Raw genomic sequence first — 17,420 nt, 5'->3', positions numbered from 1 at the left:
TCCCCTTGTCTTCTCCTTGATTGGCTGTGTAGAGTATTCTACTTCACCAGGATGCAGGTGGCACCAAAAAGCCCCAAGGGGTTCTCTCCAAAGTGGAACTGGACCATATTTTCTGTTTGATCGCCAGCTGGTGACATCACAGCTCATACTTCGAGGTTGCATGTTTTTCTCCCTCAGTTCCATACGATGACCATAAAGATGGAGGGCCTCGGTGTTACCCGGTCTTGTTGAATCCCTGAACCTGGGCCTTTAGCACATGCAGAAACCATAATCTCACAGAAGGGCAGACAGGGCTTCAGACAGTTGAACAAAAATCCCCTATTACTTTTCACAGCAAGTTCAAAACCTAACAATAACTCATCTGGTGTTTTTGCTGTTGTTGTTTTTTACTTACCTCGTTTTTGTAAAGTTTTTCTCTTTGGAGAACAAGTCAGAAATATGCATGTTTTCTTTTTTTTTTTGCAGTACATGGGCCTCTCACTGCTGTGGTCTCTCCCGTTGCAGAGCACAGGCTCCGGACGCGCAGGCTCAGCGGCCATGGTTCACGGGCCCAGCCGCTCCGCGGCATATGGGATCTTCCCGGACCAGGGCACAAACCCATGTCCCCTGCATCGGCAGGCGGACTCTCAACCACTGCGCCACCAGGCAAGCCCCATGTTTTCTTAATTAAATCTCATGACTCAAATTTAAATTTGAATTGTGTATGTTATTTTTTTTTAATCCTAATTCATTTATACCATTATCTGGAGTAGTTTCTTTTCATCTGCCATTTGTAAAACAACCTTCCATGCAGCCACATTTTCAGAAGGGTGAAATGGTGGTAAGGCCCAATAGCAATGATGTAGACACCACACTCTATTTTTGGCATTGATTCCTCTTGTTTTAGAACCTCACAGGGTTATTCTACTTGAAACACATCTGTATTGTTTCCCAGCTCACGTTTTCTTTTGGCTTGTCTGCAAGGAGGAAAGAGGCATTACAGTAATGACCTTGGTACTGGAGACCTTATTCCAGCTATGTGGCTTCTATGACCCTCAGTCTCCTCAGCTGTGTGATAGCGATGCTAACAGAAAGCAGTTACTGAGAACTTATTACGTGTGAGGCACCATATTAAGATTTTCACCTGCATTTAATTTTCAAAGTATTTAATCGTCACAAATACGAACTGAAGCAGGTCTTATCATTATCACTACCTTACAGATAGGAAAGCTGAGACTTGGGGGTTAAGTCACACACACAAGCTCTCACGGTAGAAAGAGGCAGAGCTGCGATTTGAATGTAAATTTGCCTGGTTCCTGAATTCTGATGTTCAGAATCATGAGATTCAGATGGTATCTACAAAGTTCTTGACATAGGGGAGGTGCTTGAGAGACAGTGGATGTTATCATTACAAAGTACATATATACAGTGGAATATTACTCAGCCATAAAAAGGAACGAAACTGGGTCATTTGTAGAGACGTGGATGGACCTACAGACTGTCATACAGAGTGAAGTAAGTCAGAAAAAGAAAAACAAATATCGTATATTAACGCATGAATGTGGCATCTAGAAAAATGGTACAGAAGAACCTATTTGCAGGGCAGGAATAGAGACACAGATGTAGAGAACAGATGTGTGGACATGGGGGAGGGGGTGGGTAATGATTTAGGAGATTGGGATTGAAGTATGTGCACTTCCATGTGTCAAATAGATAGTTAGTGGGCACCTGCTGTAGAGCACAGGGAGCTCAGCTCGGTGCTCTGTGATGACCTAGATGGGGGGGATGGGGGGGATGGGAGGGAGGTCCAAGAGGGAGGGGATATATGTATACCTATAGCTGATTCACTTCACTGTACAACAGAAACTAACACAACATTGTAAAGCAACTATATCCCAATTTTAAAAAAAGGAAAATTATGCCACTTTCCTGAAATCCAGAAATAATGTAACCACAGGATTGCCCAGGATCACCAGAAACAATGTAACTAAAGAATTACCTAGTCTTGCATCAAGAAAAAGAAAGGGACAGAACCTTGCAAAATGTGTCCTTAATGAATCCGTGCTAATGTTTAGCAAGTGCCTCTTCATTGTTGCTAAATGCTTGTAACACAACTGCTTAAGTAACTGTTCTAGAATCTGGTGCAGAATTTGATATTCCTGTCACTCGTGCACAATTTAGTCTATGGAGAGGAATTCCATGTAAAAAGACACCAGAAAAAAATGTCCTTCAAAACCTAGAATGTGCATATTCTACAACAAATGGCTTGGCTTCCCCAACAAATGGGTGGCACGGAAAAAGGCAAAGGGGGAGGCAATAAAAGTTTAAAAAACAAAAAGATACATTTCAGTAATGTGTTCGTCTCTCTGCTCCCAGTTTGGAATACAGATAAAATGAAGAAAGGTTCTTACGGTACACAGTTCTTTTATTCCTCATGGAAATCTTTCATCTTACAGAAAATCAGAATTTCATCTTGAAAGTTTTCCAACACTTTTTAGCCCCCCATCTTCCATTAAGATTGGGACCTTGCACTACGGAGATAAGTATATCCCCTGTAAACTTAAAACTTTTATTAAAAAAGATAAGCCTAACCTGAACCTAATCCTAAAGAGAGATCAAAGAAGCCTAAATTAAAGACATTCTGCAAAAGAGTTAACCTGCTCTCTTCAAAAGTGTCAAAGTCCTACATTACCAGGAAATATTCAGAAGTTATTCCAGATTAAAAGAACAGCTGAAGGATAACTTGGACATTATTCTTACAATTGGCAGTATCTGAATAAATCTCCAGAGAGACAATTGTATTAGATCCATGTTAGGTCCCCGATTTTGATCAATTGCACTGTGGTTACGTAACACAAGGCCTCGTTTTAGTGTACTACTCCTATGGCTCTTATCTGCACAAGTTTTGAACATGTTGCAGGAAAGCGCTGTTGAATACTTCTGTAGGATTCAACTGTCTACACTATGTCTGAAAATGTATCCCTTCCAACCTTGCAGTCTCCCATGCTTTCCCAGAGTTCTCCATTCTGAATTCACATTTATATGCAACAATTCTCATTCAACTAAATATTTTTTGGTAATGAAGCACAGTTCCATCTCCCATCGTAGCAGCCTGGTTTATTTTCAAGACAACCTAGCAGCAACTTCAGAACAGTGACGTATGAATGGCATAAACCAGGAACGAACCTTTTTCAGAAGTGGGGAAAACCTTCCTTTTCGACTAGGCAGCAGAAGGAAGTTCGCCAGAGTGAGCTCGGAAAGCAGTGATACTCAAAGCGTGGTTTTCAGACCAGGCACACTAGCGTCCTCTGGCACTGATGCACAGGCAGATTCCTGGGACCCACTCCAGACCCACTGAATCAGAGTCTCTAGGGATTTGGCTGGGAAAATGCGCATTTTAAATACACGGCCCAGGTGCTTCTTATCATTCAGTACTGAACAAATATTTATTAGTATCCTCTGTGCACCAGATGCCATTCAAGGTCCTAAAGATAAAAGTGTATAAAACAGCAAAGAGGATGCAAAATGGTACGGACAGTTTGGAAGACAGTGTGGTGGTTTCTTACAAAACTACACATACTCTTTCCAGAAGATCCAGCAATCTCATTCCTTAATATTTACCCAAAGGAGATGAAAACTTACATCCATGTGGATGCTTGCAGCAGCTGTATTCCTAATTGCCAAGACCTGAAAGCAACTAAGATGTCCCTCAGGAGTTGAATGGATAAATAAACTGTAAAGCATCCGGACAATGGAATATTACGCAGCACTGAAAAGAAATGAGCTATCAAGCGAGGAGAAGACATGGAGGAACCTTAATGCATATTCCTAAGCGAAGAAACCCATCTGTACATCTGTAAAGGATACACACTGTACGATTCCAACTAGATGACATTCTGGAAAAGGCAAAACTATGGAGACAGTGAAGAGCTCAGTGGTTGCCAGGGGTTTGGGGGGAAAGAGGGATGAATGGGTGGAGCACAGAGAATTTCTAGGGCAGTGAAATTACTCTATATGATACTGTAATGGTGGATACATGTCATACATTTGTCCTAGGTATAATACGAGGTATAATAGCAAGGTGAACCCAATGTAAACTATGGACTTTGGGTGATAATTTTTAGAAAAAGAGCATATCCTTGGATGCACATGCAAAATTAAAAAACAAAATCCCACTTGTCCTCGCATTCATGGAGCTTAGAGTGGCAATAAAGCTTGAGAACAAATATCCTAAGGGATGGGTGGGAATTCAGCTGGGGCTTTGATGACCTGGCCAGAGAAACACCTCCCAAACAGAAGTAATGCTACAGCTGCAAAACTGATGCAAAAGCCTCAGAGTCAAGGTTTCCTATTCTGTTTTGGGGTTTTTTTTAAATGAACTTTTAATTTTGGAATACATTTAGATTTATGGGAAAGTTACAACGATAGTGCAGTGTGTACCTCTCACCCATTTCTCTGATGTCAGCACCTTACATAGCTATGGTGCATTTGTCACAACTAAAAAGCCAACATTGTATATTTGTGCTAAACAAATGCTGTACGTTATCAGGATTTCACTAATTCTGTATTTCCGTCCTTAGTCTCCTCTACTCTGTGATCATTTCTCTAACTTGCCTTGTTTTTCAAACCTTTGACAGTCTTGAGAAGTAATGGGCAGGTATCCTGTATAACATCTTTTATTTCGAGTTTTCCTGAAGTTTTTCTCATGATTAGATAGGGGTTAAGGGCTTCAGGTTGAAGACCACAAGGTGAAGGGTCCTTCTGCTCACTTCATACCATGGGGGACAGAAGAGCAACCTGACTTATCACTGGCAATGACCTTGATCTTGTACTTGACTATCTAGCCAAGGTAATGCTTGGGCTATTCTTGTTGATGTCAGGGTAGCCATAGGATGGTAGGAATGCCCAGGGGACGATGTAGGTTGAAGGGCCAACGGGACATCCAGATGGAATTAGTGGCAATGGAGGTTCATCTTTCAGGGGAACGATCTGTGACAGATACTCACTCTAGTCACCTCCCAAGTGCCATGCAGACGACAGAAAGGGCATCAACACCTGGTCATCCTTCTCCAAGCAACTCGTTATCTTCATTTTGCTCCACCCTCCTCATGGCAGTGTTTTATTTCATCCAAGGATAAAACGTCTCATTGATCAAACACCTTTCAGAATTTAGAATGACACTGCTCCCTCACAAAATCAACACCTTTATTTGAACTGAAAGTGGAATCCCAGTTTTTGGTAGACAGTAGGTCCAATCTGGCTGTTGGATCAGACCACGAGGATGAGGGATTGGTTTTCACAAGCTTCATTATATACTGCACGTTCTTCCTCAGTATATCTGAATCAGCTGGTCCAGCACTTCTGCAGAAATGTATTTGATATATGTATACATACATATATGATATGCTGATAATGAAATGGTTTGCCAGGGCCCAGCATATGAACATTTTAGGTGGCAACATTAAAATAGGTGGGGGGCTTCCCTGGTGGCGCAGTGGTTAAGAATCCGCCTGCCAATGCAGGGGACACGGGTTCGAGCCCTGGTCCGGGAAGATCCCACATGCCGCGGAGCAACTAAGCCCGTGCGCCACAACTACTGAGCCTGCGCTCTAGAGCCCGTGAGCCACAACTACTGAAGCCCGTGTGCCACAACTACTGAAGCCCGCGTGCCTAGAGCCTGTGCTCCGCAACAAGAGAAGCCACCACAATGAGAAGCCTGTTCCCTGCAACAAAGAGTAGCCCTCGCTCACTGCAACTAGAGAAAGCCCGCGTGCAGCAGCAAAGACCCAATGCAGCCAAAAATTAAATAAATGAATAAATAAATAAATTTATAAAAAAAATAAATAAATAAAATAAAATAGGTGGGGAAGTATGCTTTTCAAAACTATTTAAAAATAATGGGTACTAGAGGAAAAGTTTTGAAGAAGTGTGTTTGGTTCACCATGCACGTTTAACATTTGAGTTTGTATGGAGCTGACTACAGACTAAAGAAAGTGTATAAAGAGATGAAGATGGGGTACTGAGGGTGACCATAAATTGGAATAAAATTGGAGGCAATTGAGAGAAAATCATGGGAAAGCATCCAGTAGAATTAACAGCTTACTTTCCTGCATGTAGTGAAACCTATTTTTATCATCGCTTCAGAGAGGTAGTAAGGGAAACAAAATGGAATCTCTATTCCGAATCTTGGAGCATTTACAAAGAAAGTGTTGGAGCAGAGGGAAGTCTGCTTTACTTTACCTGGAAACACGTCTTGGATTTTGACACCCAGATTTTCAAGGCTCCATACATTACTTTTTACATTTCTCCCACCAAACTGCAGTTGTACGGCTCCATGTGGAGCAGTCGGAACTGAAAGTTGGTCTCTGGAGAGAAGACTGAACAGGAGAAAACAGGAACTCAGTCTTAATTAGGGCTGGAAATAGGACCGTGGAAGAATCCCTTAAATGGATGAATGGATAACATAGTGCCAGAGAGGAAGATGCGGTGGGATTACTGGGAGAGGCAGATGTGTGGGTGGTGATCAGGAGGCTTGGGGGCATCCTTTAGTTTTAAGAAAAAAATATAAAACATGAAAAGAAAATCGTGGTAAAGAATGGGAGCGAGAGAAGTATGTAAGCCTAAATTACAAGGGACTCGACGGCTGTGTTCCCTACTGAGAAATAAACAACTCAGAGCTGAGAAATGGGTAACATGCATGAAAAAGAAAATGCACGGTAAGCTCAAGGAAGCGAGAAGGGCACGCATGATATGTTATGTATCAAAATTGTCAGTGCTACAAGAGAAGGGCTAGGAGAATAAAGTATGAGGTTGGGAGAAAATGATCAAGGAAGTGGAGATTGAAAAGGAAAGGGTGGCAGGAGATTGGAAGGCTTAATAAACGACTTCAAGAATAAGAATAGGAATAAGACCATGAGAGGTCAGAAGAACGTGGTGTCTCTCTCAGGGTGGTGAATGAATAAAAGGGTGGGGAGATGTTTCTGGGACATGAAAAGGCATGCCCTCATAATCTCTTCCATGCAAACCCCGCACACAATTACTGAAGGATCCCAGACCAGAAAAACACTGTACAACTCAGATGAGACACAAGAATGAATAAAATGACAGTAGAATAATGTCTTTCCTGTGTACAAACATTATTTAGGGAGAACACGTTCCTTGAGTTTATCCAAATAAACTGAATTGGTCATTGCCAAGGAGAGGCGTGGGAGGGGGGGAGAGAGACAGGGAGGGGGAGAGAGGGGAGGGGAGACACAGACAGACAGAGACAGGGAGATAGAGAGAGAGAGAGGGAGGGAGACAGAGAGAGAGACAGGGAGGGGGAGAGGGAGAGGGAGGGAGAGGGAAGGAGGTAGGGATGGAGAGAGGCAGAGTTTTTAAATGCACTTTTCTCTTTAGAGAATATAAAAGATATGTAATATTTATAATAGTCAATTTACCCTTTTATGGCTGTTAGCATTTGCCTTATGTATTGAGGTGCTCCTATGCTGGGTACATAAATATTTACAATTGTTATATCTTCTTCTTGGATTGATCCCTTGATCATTATGTAGCATCCTTCTTTGTGCCTTGTAATAATCTTTATTTTAAAGTTTATTTTGTCTGATATGAGAATTGCTACTCCAGCTTCCTTTTGATCCCCGTTTGCATGGAATATCTTTCTCCATCACCTAACCTGCAGTGTGTATGTGTCCCTAGGCCTGAAGTGGGTCTCTTGTAGACAGCATATATATGGGTGTTGTTTTTATATCCATTCAGCCAGTCTCTGTCTTTTGGTTGGAGCATTTAATCTATTTACATTTAAGGTAATTATTGATACGTATGTTCCTATTACCATTTTCTTAGTTGTTTTGGGTTTGTTATTGTAGGTCTTTTCCTTCTCTTGTGTATCCTGCCTACAGAAGTTCCTTTCGCATTTGTTGTAAAGCTGGTTTGCTGGTGCTGAATTCTCTTAGCTTTGGTTGTCTGTAAAGGTTTCATTTCTCTGTTGAATCTGAATGAGATCCTTGCTGGGTAGAGTAATCTTGGATGTAGATTTTTCCCTTTCATCACTTTAAATATGGCCTGCCACTCCCTTCTGGCTTGCAGAGTTTCTGCTGAAAGATCAGCTGTTAACCTTGGGGATTCCCTTGTATGCTATTTGTTGCCTTTCCCTTGCTGCTTTTAATATTTTCTCTTTGTATTTTATTTTTGATAGCTTGATTTATATGTGTCTTGGTGTGTTTCTCCTTGGATTTATCCTGTATGGGACTCTCTGCGCTTCCTGGAAACTTGATCGACTACTTCCTTTCCCATGTTAGGGAAGTTTTCCACTATAATCTTTTGAAATATTTTCTCAGACCCTTTCTTTTTCTCTTCTTCTTCTAGGACCCCTATAATTCGAATGTTGGTGTGTTTAATGTTGTCCCAGAGGTCTCTGAGACTGTCCTCAGTTCTTTTCGTTCTTTATTCTGCTCTGCAGTAGTTATTTCCACTATTTTACCTTCCAGGTCACTTATCTGTTCTTCTGCTTCAGTTATTCTGCTAATGATTCCTTCTAGAGATTTTAAAATTTCATTTATTGTGTTTTTCATCATTGTTTGTTTGGTCTTTAGTTCTTCTAGGTCCTTGTTAAACGTTTTTTTTTGTATTTTCTCCAATCTATTTCCAGGATTTTGGATCATCTTTACTGTCCTTACTTTGAATTCTTTTTCAGGTAGACTGCGTAGTTCCTTTGTTTCGTTTGGTGGGTTTTAACCTTGCTCCTTCATCTGCCAAGTATTTCTCTGTTTTTTCAGTTTGCTTAACTTACTGTGTTTGGGGTCTCCTTTTCACAGGCTGCAGGTTCATAGTTCCCGTTGTTTTTAGTGTCTGCCCCCAATGGGTAAGGTTGGTTCAGTGGATTGTGTAGGCTTCCTGGGGGAGGGGAATGTGCCTGTGTTCTGGTGGATGAGACTGGATCTTGTCTTTCTGGTGGGCAGGACCGTGTCCGGTGGTGTGTTTTGGGGTGTCTGTGGACTTATTATGATTTTAGGCAGCCTGTCTGCTAATGGGTGGGGTTGTGTTCCTGTCTTGCTAGTTGTTTGGCATGGGGTGTCCAGCCCTGGACCTTGCTGGTTGTTGAGTGGATCTGGGTCTTAACGTTGAGACAGAGGTCTCTGGGAGAGCTCTCGCTGATTGATATTACGTGGGGCTGGCAGGTCTCTGGTGGTCCAATGGCCTGAACACGGCTCTCCCACCTCCAAGGCTCAGGCCTGACACCCGGCCAGAGCACCAAGACCCTGTCAGCCACACGGCATTTGTGAACTCCTGAGATCCTAGTGGTATCAAACCAGCTTGGTTTTGCCGGACGGACAACAACAAAATGCTGAGATGCCAAGGTTTGCAGCAAACAGAGGGCTTATTCACAAGGCAGCCAAGCAACAGGAGAATCTCAGGTTTGCCTCCCTGAAGACAAGGGGCTCAAGGTATTTTTGGAATAAAGAATAAAAAAGCACAGTGGTCTGAGGTGCAGTGAGCGTGAAGCATGCGGGGATTGGAAAAAGGTGCAGAAGTTGCCCTTCCCCCAATAATTAAATTTGAAATGCCTTGTGGGGTGCTGTATGGGTGGGCACAGGGATCGGCATCTCCGAACAGATCAAACGTATGTTTCAGTATTACATGTTTTCTAGCTATTACCTATAGTATGGAGATAATTATTTCAATATTGATGAATGAAACAAAATTCCACTGATGATGATGATGATAGCTGTAAAATCAGTTTTATCTCTCGTCCATATTTATGTATCACATAGGTCAGAAGAAAACTTCCAGAAAGAAGCAGAGAAACAAAATGACAGGGAAATCGATCAACAGAAACTAACCCATGACTAACAATAGAGTAAGACATTGAAACAGTTATGGTAACTGTATTCTGTGTGTTTGACAAGTGAGGTAGTGACACTGAAGATATACAAATGACTCAAATCATATTTATGGAGGTGAAAACGACAACATCTGAGATGAGAATACAGGAGATCAGGTTAACAGAAGATTACACACTGCAGAAAAAGAAAAGATGAACAACCTTGATGGTATAGCAATAAAAAAAGCTACAAAAAATGAAACACAAAGAGAAAAAAATACTGAAAAAGAGCCTCCGTGAGGAGTCTAATATGTGCACAACGGGACTCACCATTGCTTACATAGACTTTGAATTAAGCCTCACTGTATTACTGTTTCAAATCCAGAATACCTCTGGTTCAGACCCTCCAGAGAGAAATAGATTTATACCAGAATCACAGAGGGGAGTCATGGGAACCAGGTGATTCTGAAACCTATTTCATGTACAAACGTTTGACCAATCCTACTTCTAGTCCACCTCTAGCCTTGCCTGTGGAGGTAGCATTGTGTCTAAATTTTGAGCCTTTGGGGGGTTATCTTGTGCAAGATCAGCTTGCCTGCTTTAGGGTAAGAGCTTCACCTTTGGTCTATTTCATGAGTTATGATTTGTCCACTTGCTTTAAGCTCCAAAAGGATTTAACTCTTCATCGGCTAGTCATTATTTTTCTGTTTTAATCCCTATGGATATATATCTTCTTTATGTCTCTAATCTTAGTACTGGAGTACCTTGATAAGTGAGCAGTTTGATCTATCATGAATATCCAGCAGTTACAGAATTTCTTGAAGTAGGTTTCAGGACAAAATACATGGCTCTTAAACTTTATAAGTACCATCCTCTTTATGAACATTTTTTTTTTTTGCGGTACGCGGGCCTCTCACTGTTGTGGCCTCTCCCGTTGCGGAGCACAGGCTCCGGACGCACAGGCTCAGCGGCCATGGCTCACGGGCCCAGCCGCTCCGCGGCATGTGGGATCCTCCCAGACCGGGGCACGAACCCGTGTCCCCTGCATCGGCAGGCAGACTCTCAACCACTGCGCCACCAGGGAAGCCCCTGAACATGTTTTTATTAGCCTTGTAAATGAATATCTTAAATGAATATGGAAATCTCGTGTCATAATCATTTATTCTCCTAATCCTATCTCTTGCCATACTGTGTTCTGGAATTGACTGTCAAAGGGAGAAGTCTGGTTATTTTTCCTCTGTGTACTATCTTCCATTAATGTTTTTACCCTGTCAGAAAGCTTACAGGATCTTTTTCTTTAAGGTTGGTAGGAAGAAAGACAATCACCAGAATGCACGGATGTCTTCTACTTTGTCGGGCTCCTATAAAACCTGAAAGTTCCTTTCTCAGGGGCTTTTGGCTCTATTATTCCTAAGGTTACTTTCCTTTTTCCTGTTATCATCATATTGAGTTTCTGGACTAGCTTTATAACACATCTCTCCCCTCACCAATTTCATCTCTTAATTTTTTTTTTTTGGCAGTACGCGGGCCTCTCACTGTTGTGTCGGCAGGCGAACTCCAAACCACTGCGCCACCAGGAAAGCCCCAATGGGGTTATGTTTTAAAGGGGCAACACAGTTGTGGACTATACAGGGATAAACCTACTTTAATTGAGAATGGGCGGGGGGGGGGGGAGGGGGAGAAATGGGGGTGACGGTTAACGGGCACAGGGTTTCTTTTTTTTTTTCGCGGTACGCGGGCCTCTCACTGCTGTGGCCTCTCCCGTGGCGGAGCACAGGCTCCGGACGCGCAGGCTCAGCGGCCATGGCTCACGGGCCCAGCCCCTCCGCGGCATGTGGGATCTTCCCAAACCGGGGCACGAACCCAGGTACCCTGCATCAGCAGGCGGACTCTCAACCACTGTGCCACCAGGGAAGCCCATCATCTCTTAATTTTAAAAAATGTGAATTATAGGATTATTTCTAGATTTCAGTTTCCAATTCGCCTTTTTAAGTACCCCACATACACCTCCCTGCTCTAATTGTAATTTTAAATATTCAGACCCCGTTTCCATTTACTCTCCCCCATTCTCGACCTATGGTTGCTCTCTTCCCATGACTGCTCCTGTTCCATAATCCCTCAAACCCTGTAATACCCTTGAGAAGGTTTCTTATGGATATTTAAATGTCTGCAGTCACTATTTTCATTGCTTATCACTATGGAAGGTGGTTTATGTTTCATTTTCTCTTTCCTCTGTTTGGGGAGTTGGGCACTGACACACCTTAGTTGGCTCCCAACTTTAGTCCAGTTTTCATAAGAAACAGGGAAAAAAAGACAAGTCAGATTTTCTGCAACTTCACTTTTCTTTGTGGCCAAAGCCGCATCTGGATCCCAGCCCTCTTCTCCTGTATTATAAAGGGTGTGTCTAGGGTGAAGCATTCCTTCACCTGTCAACTGCCCTTGGATGGCACTGTCCTTCCTCATCTATGTTTTCCATACGAGACGCACCAGTTGCCACTCTCCAGAAGTAGATTATTCTTCGGTTACATATGCTTTGGTCATTTTCATTTGGAAATGAGGAAGTTAAATTGAGGTGGTCAGGTTATCTTGAGCTGAAAATCTCTCCTGTTCAGTCATTATTTAGTCTGGGCTAATCAACTCTAGTTCCTTTAATCCGCCTGCATGTAGTTTATCCCTTTAATCTTCTTTAATAGTCTTCCCTAAGCCCTCTCTAATGTCATTAATGTTCTTTTATAATAAGGTCACAAACACTGGAAAGAACTCTCTCAACAGGAAAGAATATTACCCAGGGATGCAACCGCATTTTCACCCAATAATTGTAAAGGCTTTATTCCACAACTTGCATTATATACAGTAGAGAGCAGAGGTTCAAAGCACTGCTATTATTAGTGTGACTTTGGCCTTGCAGAAGTATAACTGTATGTCCTCCAAACCCTGGTGGCCTTTGCATCCAGACACAAAGCTACCACCTGACTCCTATAATTACATGGGGCCAATGGACAATGGAATATAGTCCTGGCGTAGTTCTGGACAATGGAACGTAGTCAGAAGTGATGGGCAGCATTTCTAAGCCTGGCTCCTAAAATTTTACTGCATAATCCTTTAAATAAACCCATTCCCAACTCAAATAGAAGTGATGGGTGAAACCTGGAATTCTACTCTTCAGCTCTCAGAACTTGTGTGTTTCTCCAGGTTCCTGTGACCTCCTGGACCATCCACTTCTTGTTCTAGTTCAGCCACTGCAATGGTCGAACAATTCTATGTGCGAATGGGACCAAGGAGATGTCTCCTGGATTCTGTGCCTCCTCCTGGCTAAACGATAAAGAGAATTCCATTCTGTGGAGTAAATTTCCACCAGTGGGAGAAAGAAGACAGAAGGGGACTCAACAGATGAATTCCTTCCAATCTTCCAGGGAATTCCTGGGTGGTCCAGTGGTTAGGACTCTGTGCTTTCACTGCCGAGGGCCCGGGTTCCATCCCTGGTCAGGGAACTACGATCGATCGCACAAGCCACACAGCACGGCCAAAAAAAAAAACCAAAACAAAATTTACAGTGTAACTTTCCAATAGCGTCTCTGTTCTGCCTGCAGAAGACCCACCAGGCTGAGTAAGTACAACTATTTATCCAAGTTGTTATCTATACAAGATACAAGATACAGGCTCACAACTACTGAGCCTGTGCTCTAGAGCCTGCAAGCCACAACTACTGAGGCTGCATGCCACAACTACTGAAGCCCACATGCCCAGAGCCCGTGCTCCACAACAAGAGAAGCCACTGCAATGAGAAGCCCGAGCACTGCAATCAAGAGTAGCCCTTGCTCGCCACAACTAGAGAAAGCCCGCATGCAGCAACGAAGACACAACGCAATCAAAATGAACTAAATAAATTTATATTAAAAAAAAAAGAGCAAAAGAGAACACTTCGGTATTTATGTGTGTCAGTTAAGGATCATTGGTTGTACGCAACAGAACTATTCCAAACTTGAGAGAAAAAGGAAAATGATTGAACAGGAATGGGTGTAGTGCATGAAATTCAAGGAATCACCAAAAATTCAGGGCAGAAATGAAAAGGCATAGGGCAGCTCCAGGGACTCTATGTAGCAGGAGATAATAATTTCCCTCACACATCCAGACCACTGCTGGGACAAAGGAGAATCAACTCTCTTCCTTTAGTCTAGACGGGATTTGGTGTCCCAGGGGAACATTCAACTGGTCTAGTCGTGGTCGACGCTCATTCCTCGACAAGGGTCAGAAAGGTCATTTGTATTCACAGCCCCACCAGAACCGCACACAGTCTAGCAGGTGTGATTCTCCAAAAGAAAGTTACAGTGATGCTTCACTAAGGAAGAGAAATGGAGAGTTGGTGGCAAAAAAGGAAAGAAAAGAACATCGTGTCTGTCTAAGCTGGCTTGCCTCGTGCCATCAGCTGGCTGACCACCATGATTCCCACTGTGGACACAGATCCCCGTCTCTGAAGCTGGGAAGGATTTACCCCCTGTGCCATTTCTCCTCTTGCCTCTGTATTTTATCCTCCATTAGGTTGGGCGTTACATACCATTACTTCTTTGGCCACAGGCTACGAGAGCAGCAAGGACTCAGCTGAGTCAGCAGGTGGTCCAGGCGGGAGAGATGCTCAGAGGCATGTCCCCTGCCATCAGTTTTCTAGTTTTCGATTATTGCTCTTTGCTTCCACAATGCTGAAATGATGCCGTATTTTAGTTACAGCTCTTTCGAGGAATCTTTGCTGTTCTTTTTGCTGTTACAGCCTGCGAGTGGCTCTTTCAAAGAGCCAGTGCCTTTTAGAGGATGAAAACAATAGAGCAGCAGATTTTATCGTAACTGCTATAAAGAAATCTGCCATCTGGGGGAATATGGTTGTCATTTCTTGATTTTCGTTTCTACGGGAAGGACCATCTAATTAAAGAGGAATATTTTTTTCCTCCTGTAATAAATCCATGTATCATATTTCACATATATGAGGACACTGTGTATAGATCCCATTTTACATGAATCTCATATCTGATCTGACCCTACGTGTGACCTGGGGGTTATTAAACTCTGGTGTCCTGGACTCTCAGTTTTGCATCTGATTATCGTTTTGACAAATGTCACATGTTCCCCATCCCTGCAACCATAAAGGAGTCCATATGCCCACGTGGCAAGTAAAGTCACGGATATTCCCTTTTTCACCCCATATTAGACTAGGACGCAGAACAGGAGTCACCCAAGATATTCCATAAAAGGGTAGGAGGTAAGTATTTGGGGCTTGGTGGGCCACAGAATCTCTGTGAAAACAGCCATAAAGATAGATAAAGGAATGAATCAGGCTATATTTCATTAAAACCTTATTTACATAAACAGGCAAGGGGCCAGAGGTGGCCCAGGGGTTGTAGTTTACTGACCTATGGCCTAGAATTCTCCCTTCCTCACTAATATATTGAGTTCTGACCACTCCAACAACAATAATAACAAAAATAATTGCTAGCTTTTAAATCTTATTGTATATCTATCTACTATATATCTATGCATCTTGTGCAAATGTATTCATCTCCGTAACAGCCCAATAAGATCGTTATCTCCGTTTTACAAAACAAGAACTAAGCTTAGTTAACTAATGTGGGCAATATCTCCAAACCTTCCAAATGAAGATTTGGATTTTGCAGTTTGGGCCGTTTTAGTCAGGATGGGTTGGACCATGTCAGTAATAAGCAATCCCCAAATCTCAGCAATGCAAACCAACAAACATCTATTTCTTCCTTAAGGAAAGTCCAGGCAATGCTCCAGGTCAGTCGCCCTCTGAGTAGCTGTCCACTCCAGTCTGCTTGGGACTTAGGTCACTTGTGCACCAACATCTTCTCCCATTTTCCCTACAATAAGAAGGGTCTAGAGAAGAACTTCTCAAACTTGAGCACGTATACAAATTACCCGGGAGCTTATTCAAGTGAAGCTTCAGACACAAGAGTTTTTTTGGGGGGAGGGGTCTCAGATCTGAATACCCATCACTCCCTGGTGACGTTGGGGTCTGGTGACCACATTCCAAGCAGTGAGTGGTACCCTGGGAAGAAAATGATTATATATGGAAAGACAGACATCTGGTCAACATTATATTGGCCAGAACAAGTCACAGGGCTCTGCATAACCTGAAGAGCATAAGGGTGGGGCCTTTACTTCTTTCACAGGGAATAAAGGAAGAACGTCTCTTGGGATATAGTTGTAATATCTACTCAGTCCAGGCTTGGTTGACCTCAAAGTCTTTACCCGTGTCACTGTGTTACACTGCTTATCCTGCTGACAGATGGAGATCGGTTCTGATCCCCATCCCGTTAGCTTGGAATGCTACCTTTCCCTCAGAGCCCTCCTCCTTCACACTGCATCCTTATCTCCTAACCCCGTGCTATGCAAAATGTGGTTCCTGGTCCAGGAGCATCAGAATCACTGGGAGCTTGCTAGAAATACAGAATCTCAGGGTCCACTGGTGACCAAGTGAATCAGAATCCGCATCTTAACACGATCCTTAGGTGACGTGCATGTACATTAAAGGATGAAAATCATGCTGTATGATTTAAGCTTTTATAAACAGAATGGATAAACAACAAGGTCCTACTGTATATCACAGTAGGACTATTTTCAATAGTCCAACACAGAGAATTATATTCAATATCCTATAATAAACCGTAATGGAAAAGAATATATAAAAAAAGAATGCATATATATGTAAAACTGCATCACTTTGCTGTACAGCAGAAATCGACACAACACTGTAAATCAACTATACTTCAATTAAAAATTGATTAAAAAATAATTAAAAAGAAAAGAAAATCATACTCTAATCCACCCCACAGACAGCAGATTTTCACCTGTGGGGAAACTGTCCAGCCTACGAACGTTGCCGAAAATGACCCTCATTTTCCACCATTGCCTGAATCCACCACAGCAGGTACTTCAGAAATCACACTAGAAACCCAGGGAGCCTACTGAGAAAAGTGGCAATCCATCTAAGGAGACCCTAACCCTAACCCTAACCCTAAACCCTAGCCCTGACCCTAACCGTATATTCCATATATGTGTTTTATATATATATAACAGCTCATGATAATGTTTGTTTTAAATTAAAGTAACTTATCTTATGAAGAAGCATTTATTACCAGACAACTTTTACATGCCTTAATATCCTAAGATATTCAACTGTAGTCATATAACTTCATACCATTAATCTTTTATTTCAAAGGATAGCCATTAAATACCATGTGCTGAGTTCTAGGCATATAACAAACAGTAAACGAGACTTTGGTATCCAGAAATCCATAATTTCATTTGTAAATAAAGGAATCTCAATAGATCAAAATAAGTGTTCTAGCAAAGAGGAGTTCCGTGTGCTATGAAAGACTAAGAGAGGGGGCCGACACTCCTGAATGGCAGCTATAAATCCCACATTCCACCAAGTACTTTCATATCTATTTTTGCCTTTCCATCTGTCAGCAACCACCCTGTGATGTACGGTTATCCTCATAACACCAAGGAGAACACTAGTCTCAAGGATATGAGGGAATTAAGACTCCCAAGCCCGTTGGTGGAAACACGCCAACCACTGGGGAGAGTGTACAACCACTGGGGAGAG

General features: G+C 42.5%; 1 protein-coding gene across 8 annotated transcripts in view; it reads right to left on the bottom strand.

The window, feature by feature from the left end:
• Positions 1-17,420, bottom strand: part of STS (steroid sulfatase) — a 552,741-nt gene that overhangs the window by 151,838 nt on the left and 383,483 nt on the right. The window contains exon 13 of one of the 8 annotated variants that reach the window (XR_013825707.1): positions 764-956. The exons of the other annotated variants lie outside the window; for them this stretch is intronic. The gene's annotated coding sequence lies outside the window, so the exon portion shown is untranslated. Of the gene's footprint in view, positions 1-763; positions 957-17,420 lie in introns of those variants that run through there. 8 annotated transcript variants of the gene reach the window in all.

The sequence above is a fragment of the Stenella coeruleoalba genome (assembly GCF_951394435.1).
Source record: "Stenella coeruleoalba genome assembly, chromosome: X".
In the NCBI taxonomy this organism is placed as follows: domain Eukaryota; kingdom Metazoa; phylum Chordata; class Mammalia; order Artiodactyla; family Delphinidae; genus Stenella; species Stenella coeruleoalba.
This window is presented reverse-complemented; position numbering and strand designations above follow the sequence as displayed.